Genomic DNA, 10,046 nt, shown 5'->3' with positions numbered 1-10,046 from the left:
TAACAATCAATTCATACTCCCTTAAATAGAGACTCAAAATCACCCTCCTTACAGAAAATTTGCCCTTGATTAGCTTCACTTAACTATAACTACTTTTGTAACAGAAAGGGCACTGGATTGGAAACAAAGAGATCTGGCCTCAAATTCTGGTTCTTTTACTAGGTATGGTACCTGGGTAAATTATCTTTCTGGGACCCTTTTGGTGAACATAAATGAGAGGAATCAGGCTAAATAAGCACAAAACTAATTCCCAAATCTAAATATTTAGGCAGAAAGATTAGCAAGAGCATAAAATTTAAAAAAATAGTTACAAAATTTAAAAACGTTTTTAAACACCTTAAAGTAAAAATATATATATACAACATATTAGCTGGGCACGGTGGCTCACACCTCTAATCCCTGCACTTTGGGAGGCTGAGACAGGTGGATCACTTGAGGTCAAGAGTTCAAGACCAGCTGGGCCAACAGGGTGAAACCCCGTCCCTGCTAAAAACACAAAAATTAGTCAGGCGTGGTAGCCAGTACCTGTAATCTCAGCTACTCCAGGAGGCTGAGGCAGAAGAATTGTTTGAACCCAGGAGGCAGAGGTTGCAGTGAGCCGAGATTGTGCCATTGCACTTCAGCTTAGGCAACACAGCGAGACACTGTTTCAAAAAAAAAAAAACAAAAAAACCCACAAAGATGCATGTGTGTGTGTGTATATATATATATAACATATTAAAACCACAAAAAGAGAGTAACTTTTAAATGTCAGAGAGTGGAGGGGCCATTACATTGTCCATTTTCCATTCTTTGGCATGATGAAAACCCAGGTTTTCACTGCTTTTAAATCCCTTAAAAAGTAACTGGGCTATGAATTTCGATACTTTTATTAGTCCAGTCTCACACAGCTATAAAGAATTACCTGAATGGATAATTTAAAAAGAAAAGAGGTTCAATTAATTTAATTTCACGATTCCACAGGCTGTGCAGGAAGCATGGCTGGGGAAGCCTCAGGAAACTTACAATCATGGCAGAAGGCAAAGAGAAAACCGGTGTATCCTACATGGATGGAGCAGGAGAAAGGACCAGCACAGGGGGAGATGCTACACACTTTTAAACAACCAGATCTTGTGAGAACTCTACCATGAGACAGCACTAGAGGGACGGTGCTAAACCATTAGAAACCACCCCCATGATTCAATCACCTACCACCAGACTCCACCTCCAACACTGAGAATTACAGTTCGACATGAGATTTGGGTGGGGACACAGAGCCAAACCATATCAATAATCTCCTATTGACTATGCAACATTTTATATGCCCATATTAGTTTAATACACCAAAAGTATTTTAAATGCTGTCATGGTCAGCCTTATGTGTCAACATGGTTAGGTTATAGCACTCAGGTATTTAATCAAACACCAATTTAGGTGTTGCTATAAACATATTTTGTAGATGCAGTTAATGTCTATAATCAGTTGACTTTAAGTAAAGGAGATTACCTTCCATAATGTCGGTAGGACTCATCTACTCAGCTGAAGGCCTTAAGAGCAAAACCTGACGTTTCCCAAAGAAGAAAGAATTCTGCCTCAAAACTACAGAATCAATTCCTGCCTGAATTTCCAGCCTGCTGGTCTGACCTACAAATTTTGCACTTGCCAACTCCCAAAATTGCATGAGCCAATTTCTTACAATAAATCTCTTTAACAAATACACATATATATGTGATAATGGTCTGTTTCTCCACAGAACCATAATGATACACTAACACAGTGAAAATCAAACTGGTACTATTTTGCTTCAAGAGGCTCCACCAGGTCATTCACACAAGAGGTGGGAAGGATTCCCCTTCCAGCCACCTGCAGGTAACCAAGGAGTGCATCATCTGTGTGGTATTTAAAAACTGTAATAAAACCAACTAAAAGTCTTTCTGCTGTATTATCACCAGGAGCTGGCAATTCTAAACCTCAGTGCTAAAATACTCTTTCCAACTATAGCAGACAGCTCCCACCATCAAGACCCCTAGTATGTCACTGGTAGTGGTCAACTTCCCCCACCCCCCATGCAAATCATTTATCCAATAGTTCTTCTATTCCTTAGGCTCTCAAAATTAAAAACAAAACTAATAATAACAACAAAGGTTAAGGGCAATCAGTGTGTTTTCTACAATATTTGCCATTGTGAGTTACAGCCTATCACTTTAATAGAAGAGTTCATCTATAGTGTCACGTGATGCCTCACTCAAAGCAAAACTGAGTCTATTTATATAATCCAACAAATTATGATTTAGTGTTAAAAGTATTTTTAAAACAACAACCTAAACAAGAGGTTCACAGTCATAACTACATGCCTAGAGGCCGGAAAATGTGCCAAGATTTATGGGATCACATTCAGCAGAATGGACAGGGCCCTACTAACAGGACTGCAGTGACTCATCCCCTTTTGAGTCACTCTGAGACCCAAGTCATCTTGGTCACTATTGGAGAAAAGGTCTAACTCACCAGAGGAAAAGGACAGAAAGTGATACTAAAAGCAGTCAACCCTGTGTGAGTTAACCTCATTAAGGGCCATGCTTTTCATCAGAGGCAGTGCAGCAGCTGGACCATAAGTTAGCAGATCAGCACTTTTTGGTAGCTCCTTGTCCAAAAACTGTACTTCCCCATTGTAACAAATATTCTTGATTCTATCAAGTGGCGGGAAATGGCTTTCTAACTAGAGTATGCAGATAATTGAGAACGTACTATATAATAAGAAAATTGATAACCAAAGAGCACAGAACCAACGAGCTCAACTTAGCAAATTACTTCATATTTCACAAACTAAAGATTAAGGAAGACAAATGTATGTATATATGAAGACAGTGTTTTGGTTATACCTATTTTGATAGTTCTTCCAATACAGACACTGTACATATTTCAGAAATAAAAAGAAATAGTGAATCTATAAAATAGCCAGCAGTTCACTGTACTTAATCGAAAACTGCCATTATTGGTTAAACTGTAAAATACATCTAAATCCTACGAAATAACAAAAATAATTTACCTAGACAGAAAGCTAAATTTACTAAACAATTAGAAGAAAGAATACAATTCCAAAGATTTTCCAGAATATAGGGCAATCAAACCTCAACATACCATTCACATATATAGCTAGCCCAACTTGCCCAAGAGGGCAAGTGCTCTTGTGTTTCAACAATGAGCACTTCCTCCAACCATGAACTAATGTCTAAAGACTTGCATGCTTTCTCAAGTGCTTTATTTCTCAAAAACCGTGGGAAAAGGCGGAAGAAAAATAAAATCAAGCCTTATCAGACAAACAATATTGTCTACTTAAAGAAATAAGATTAAATTGAGACATATACAGAAATTAACATGACAGTTAATTCAATTACTTTAGAGATCAGTGTTATCTCTTCATTTTGTAATTTGAAAACTTATTCAATATGCTCATTTACATATTAAGGCACTGTTTATGTTTAGGCCTTGCTTTACACTTGTAAATACCAGCAGTCCTCCTAAACATAAGGACATTATAACTGTGTATTTCACTAAAGCATAGATATTCAAGGCCATCAAGAATTTACAAGCTAGCAAGACATCACAGTACCAATAAATATAAAATGTTCTAGTTTTCCTGAATTAGTTCAAGTCAAACCACCAAATCAGATCTAAAAATTACCTGTAATAATACAGTAATTTTTAAAACAAAAACGTCTAACATTTGAAATATGAAACACCCGAAACACACAAAGCAATCATCAGCTCTCACCCTTCACCAATGACAGTGTTATGATTCTTCCCACTTTGTGGCAAAAATCCAATTCACCTACCATCTACTCCTTTCTAATTACACTGAGATACTATATTATGTAGATTAGGAAGCACATATTAATCACATCCAATAAAACATAAATACAAGGTAAATAATAACTAAATAATTACCTTTTAATAATGAGCCCACATACCAAACACTGGCCACTGGGGAAAACTAAATGTGCTAATGTGCGTGTAACAACAGATCTTGGGTTACCAATATTTTTTAAAAACACTGATAATGGCAAATATATATATATATATATATATTCTCCTTATAGCAGAAATAAAAAGGAACAGTAAAATCTTAAGAACTGCTAGTAATTTGCTGCACCCTGATGTAAAATTGCCTTTACTGGTTAAACTAAAAGACTAAATCCAACAAAATAACTTTTAGGAGAAATGTGTTAAAAAGTTGGGCAGAAAAACAATGAGTTGCAACTGCAAACATTGACAGCACTGGCTTTCCATGTGATTATCACCATAATTCTAAAAGCATTTAGTTCATCCCATGACAAAGGAAATAAGACAAGCTAAACTCTGCAGGGTAGAGAAGAGTTCAAAAGGAAAATTTTGGTTGGCTTCCTTGGGTGAAGAGAACTTTTAACTACTATCAGTTTGACAAAGAAACGCAGAATCTGGGTGAAGCAAGACTTCAAGCGGTCCCTAGGAATATACAATATTTTCCCGAAATCCACACGCGCGGAGCGGGATATATTTCTTAAAAAAAAAAAAAGTGCATGAAATGCAAATGAAGCAGTAGGAGTTCAGCATCCAATAGGCGGCTGGTCATCTTTCTGGCTCCTAAAGTCAAGACGCCCTTCTCATCTACGACCCGCAGAGAAGGACTGACTCCCTCCTCTCTAACCTCTCCCTGGAAGCCAACCTTTGCCATCTCATGCCACCCTCGCAGACAATCCGCCAGGACCCGGGACACGCCCCCCCACGAATGACTACTTTCCTCCAGGATGCATCTCTGCCCCATGTCATCCGCCACCTCCAGTCTCAGGGCCTCTTTGGCCTCAGGGTCCCCGGTGCCTCCCTCCCCAGCCCCTCACGGCTGCCCTTAGGGCTCTCCTGGTTCCCCGTTCTCAGTCCTGGCCCTTCTCGCACGCCTGGGGTCCCGGCTTTCCCTCCACACGCGCGGGAGGTGCCGCCTCTCCCGTCCCTACCCGGTCTCCCAGTCCCGCGGTGCCGGGCGGCTGCACGCCGAAAAGCATCCACTGAGGAAACAAGTGCCTGCAACGTTCCGGCTGAGAACTCACCTCCAGTCCGGGCTCTCAGATCCTGGCCCGGAGCTGGGCTTCCGCCTGGCGCGGTCCGCGTCGCGAGCGGGACCGGAAGTCCCGCCCCCCGCCCGTTCCCGGCCAGCCGGCCTCGCTTGGCTACTGCTCCCCGGGAGAGGGATAGCTGGCGGCGGGCGGCGGGCAAGGGGCAGAGGGCAGGGGAGCTTGGCTTGAAAGGGCGAGGCAGGCGCCAAAAAAATTCCCTTTCGCGCTCCTGCTCTTTCTAGTGTATCCATCGACCAGTGTGCAAATGCTTGACCAGGCGTCTATTCTGCTCAAGACCAGTGAGGCACAAGATGACTCAGACACTGACCTCTGTCCTCACAATCTAGTTAAAAGTTGATATAAGTAAAAACAGAAGTAAATCACTCCGCAAGACAGTGCGATAATTCACATTATTATCACTGCTGTATATGGCCTGTGAACAACCAGGCACTGCTGTAGGGACTGGGGATAGAGTGAACAGAGGACAGCCCCAGCTCTCCTGGAGCTTACACTCAGGGCGAGGAAGTAGCTATAGAATAAATCTAGCTATAGAATAAAACTAGCTATAGAATAAATGAATAAATAAATAAAGCTAGCTATAGAATAAACAGCGGCGGCTCCCTGGGGAAGCTTATGCACAGAAACACAAATATGTAAGCAATGAAACCGTCAAGTGTTAGAGGCACTCTGGTGGTGCTGTAGGGAACGGTGCCATGTAGGGAGCTGGGCAGAGAAGGCTTTCTAGAAATAATGACTCTTCAATTGAGACTGAAATACATGATGAATAAGAGTTAAAGGACAGTCAAGGTGGAGAAGAGCATGCAGAGGAGAAGAATGGTATGGAATGAGAGCTTGGCTTGTACCAGTAGCTGGCCAGGAGTTAAGCAAAGTGTCAGATGGCGGATGCAAGAGCAAGCATAATGAGAAAAGACAAGGCCAGATCATGAAGAATGTTGTGCCTTATTCTTAAAATTTTTGGACTTCAGAGACTCCGTGCAACGGAATCCGTGGTGTCATCTAAGAGAATAGACAAAACAGTGAGTCATGGGGTTGACTAGGGGGATTGTCCTAGTCATCAAAGAAAAATAAATAGATCATGAATAGCATGTTTTATCCTTGAGGATGCTTTCTCGAACTGCCATACCCAGATATAAAGGCAAAAGATGGCTACCACAACCCTATAAAGGCAGGACCACAAGGGGTCATACCCCTCAGGTTGCTGCATTGAGCAAATCACCCCAACCAAATGAGATGCTAAGTGAAGTCACAGGGAACTATGGAATGAGCCCAGAAGAAAGAAGCTTCAATACCAGCTACAGTAATGAGGACGGTTGCATTTATTGTTTGTTTTCTTTGCTCCATTTCCTTCCTAATAAGCACTCTCTTGCACACCAAGCCCTTTCTTTGCCTTTTTAAAAAGGAATGGTATAGTACATAAATTTTTATTTTTTCTCCTTTTGCCAGCAAAAGGCCATACGTTGCAATATATATGGAGATAGGATTACAGTAGAAGAAAATGAGGAATGGATATCATGTAGAAAGTCTGTATTTAGACGGCATAGCATTAACTGTAAATGAGGTAAAAGATTACGCCTTTGGGTTTTCTCCCATTGGTAAGGTTAGTAGTCCATTTGTGGTGGTACGTGAAATAACCGATTCACGTAGCGGCAAAGTATGTTTTTGAAAGGAAGGGGAAAAGAGTGTGTATGTGGTGTGGTGTGTGGTGTGTGTGTGTGTGTGTGTGTGCGCCCACGCTGGGTGCCGAGAAGTAGAATGTAATAGACACTCTGTGAAATGTTTCCTTATAGCTTCCCACAATTCCTTTTTTTGTAGGAATGGCTGAAATACATAGAGGCAGTCCTTTTATGGGCCACATATGCACAAGCGACCGTGTCCTAGTGTGACCAGCTACGGGTTTGTTAAAGATTGAGGGGGATACCAGGATGCTGGACTTCCGGTGCTTAAACTGTGATAGTTTTGGGAAAACTGAGACAAACTGGTTGTGCTACCATGTCCCCTGTCTACATAACAGATTAATTCAAAGGTGGGCATATCCTAAACCAGACCATTTAGACTCTTTGCCCCAGAAATTTTAAATGAGGCATAGAGAAACACAAAGAGAATATAGTTACTCAGTAGAACTGAGTCACAAATGGCAGTTCCCTAAAGAAAAAAATTTATTAACACCCTTTGCCAAAGACCCAGGACCTGCCCAGTTTCCTTTGGTTATAGGAGATACCCCTGTATAATTCCAAAACTTTTTTTTTTCTTTTTGGCTAATCAAAGAAGATTGCTGCTGCTTGCAACCAAAATAATCTTACGGAGGTATTCATATCCAATCCTTGTTTAAGATAATGTGCTCCAAGAGTCCTTACTGAATGGGCACTGAGCTGAATGCACCATAGTCATTGCCACAGCAAACCAGACCAGGTATGAACACTGAACTCAAACAGGCCTAGAAAGTCTCACATCATGGATTTTGCAATGCACAATACAGGGCGGCACTCTTGCAAGCTAAATTAGAAATGTTGTCCAAACCTATAATTAGGTTAGGCATGAGTAAGATGTTCAAAACTGATGGGAAAAGGTGGAGAGCAGCAGGAATGATGAGAAGGAAATAAGAATAAGGAGAGAAAGATGGAAAAAGAGAAGACTTATCTGAGAGCTGATCATCTTAGTTCCCTTCTTTTCAGTTTTTGATTCCCCAGTCCCTTATGAGATCCAGCTAAATGTTCTGCCCTTAAGTTCTATGAAAATTCCATGTCCTTCCAATAAATCTCCCATTTGGCTAAGAATCATTTTAGTAGGTTTCCCCTCTTAGCAATCAAACCCCAAGACATCAATTCATAAGACCAAGGTTGCCCGCTCATTCTATAGCATCCACCAGCACTCTGGAGCCACTTTCTCTCCTCAGGCTCAAGAACAGGAGAAGGATTTGCTGCCTGGTCCATTCAGGAAAACCGTCACAATTACCATGGGTTTGATGACTTTAACTATTAAAATCACACAGGTGGGGAGAATCATGCAATCAGAGTGTAAAGCTGGAAGGAGACTTTGGAAACCATGCATGTCAACAGAGGAAGGAACTAATGCCCTTCCAGCTAGGCATAATGGTTTTCCTAAGGCCAAATTGCTCGGTAGTCCCAGAGACAGGACTAGTTAACAATCTCCTCTCTCCCAGTCCTGGTCTTCCCAGTTAACTAACTGATCTTTGAATGTAGAAAGAGTGCAACACTTGAGGAAACTACCGTGAAATCCTTAAAAGTGCACTATTCAGTCTCCTCCCACTCAGCTCCTGATCTTTGGAGTTTATCCACGTCTGTATAATGGCATCAGCCTGACTGCAGAACTATGAGAACTATTCAAAAGCTATATGTGGGTGACAGTAGATAATGGACATGTGAATCTGAATCAGGAGAGAAAATTTTAAGGAAAATTTTCCTGCTTTTTTTTTTTTCCCGTACTCACCAACTGGCTCAGACAGGTAGATGGGTTAATTAACAGAGCTAATAAGGTTAGTTATTCATAAAGTTTATTTACACATTCTACATTCTCTTTGGTTCATACATGGGTATATGTCATTTCTTTACTTTTTTTTTTTTTTTACCACCAACATAAACATCGATATCATTTGCAGTTATGTCTGAAACTATATCCTCGTCCCTTTGTAATTTAGTGGCAATTTACTAAATTACTACTAAATCCAGTAATTTAGGAATTTGTGGCAAAATCAACTAGTCTGCACTTGGAAGCAATCACAACAGCATACTCTCTGCTATATTAACCATTTGGTGTAAACTTGCATTAATTACAGATTATGAATTGGGTGATTAATAAGGTCAGCCAGGGATCTCCAATTAATAATTCCTAACTCTTCTGCAGCTTATTAAAGGCAAGATATTTTCTACGAAGATCTTAACATCTCTTAGATAAAGTGAAAAATTAATTACTAAATGTAAAGTGCTATTTCCTTCCTAATGATGTGAAACTATTACTCACCATCATCATCTCCAGAAATGTGGCACTGTTGCCCAGGCTGGAGTGCAGTGCTGCGATCTGGGCTCACTGCAATCTCTATCTCCTGGGCTCAAGCCATCCTCCGACCTCAGCCACCTGAGTAGCTGGGACTACAGGCATGCACCACCATGTTTGGCTAGTTTTTTTTTCTTTTTTTCTTTTTTTCTTTTTTTTTTTTTAGAGGTGCGGGTCTCCTTATGTTGCCCAGGCTAGTCTCGATCTCCTGGGGTCAAGCGATCCTCTTGCCTCAGCCTCCAAAATTGTTGGGATTACAGGTGTGAGCCACTGCACCCAGCCCAGAAATTTTTCATCTTCCCAAAATGATACTTTGTATCCATTAAACAATAATTCCCCATTTCCTTCTCCCCTCAGTGTTTTGATCTAATTTTGTTTGTATATCCTGCAAAAATATTTTTAGCACCGATTCATATCTTCTTGAAGTAAATACATTTCTAATAATATTTTGCCTTATTCAGCTCTTTACTCCTGTGGAATCCAAATAAAACATGTGATTTCCACAGGGATGCCATTCTGCTTCAGACCTCTTTAAGATCTAAACCAATGGAAATTCCATGTGTAAAAGAAATGTAACAGGGAGACTTGGCATGATACTCATTAACTAAAAACCTGGGTGGATGTGTTCCTAAGGATTTTTGTACACATTAATACTTTTGAACTCCAATCCTGCTTGTTTCTCTGCAAAAGCAATGGGCATTCCACGTGTTTGATTGGTACACAAGCCTCACTTTGTTTTCCTCCCAGGAAAATCAAAACTAAGCAGAGATGCTCCCACCAGAGAAAGCTTCACCTGCTAAATTCCACAGCAACTAATAAAACAAGCCTTTGTTTTCCAATAAAAATTTCACTCCATGGTTGGTAACTAAAATAGACCCACAGCTCTAATCCTAACTTGGAAATCTCACCAGTAGGTAAGTAACAGAATGAATTTTCAGTTCTGCATCT

The 10,046-nt window shown here is 40.7% G+C and overlaps 1 protein-coding gene across 2 annotated transcripts in view; it reads right to left on the bottom strand.

Annotated features, from left to right (window-relative positions):
* DISP1 (dispatched homolog 1 (Drosophila)) overlaps positions 1 to 5,051 on the bottom strand; it is a 214,850-nt gene extending 209,799 nt beyond the window's left edge. The window contains exon 1 of one of the 2 annotated variants that reach the window (XM_011929485.1): positions 4,968 to 5,051. The gene's annotated coding sequence lies outside the window, so the exon portion shown is untranslated. The remainder of the gene's footprint in view (positions 1 to 4,967) is intronic. The other variant, XM_011929484.1, reaches the window with a different exon arrangement.
* Between the last annotated feature and the right edge of the window lie 4,995 nt (positions 5,052 to 10,046).

This window comes from Colobus angolensis, unplaced genomic scaffold (genome assembly GCF_000951035.1).
Source record: "Colobus angolensis palliatus isolate OR3802 unplaced genomic scaffold, Cang.pa_1.0 Scaffold81, whole genome shotgun sequence".
Lineage (NCBI taxonomy): Eukaryota > Metazoa > Chordata > Mammalia > Primates > Cercopithecidae > Colobus > Colobus angolensis.
This window is presented reverse-complemented; position numbering and strand designations above follow the sequence as displayed.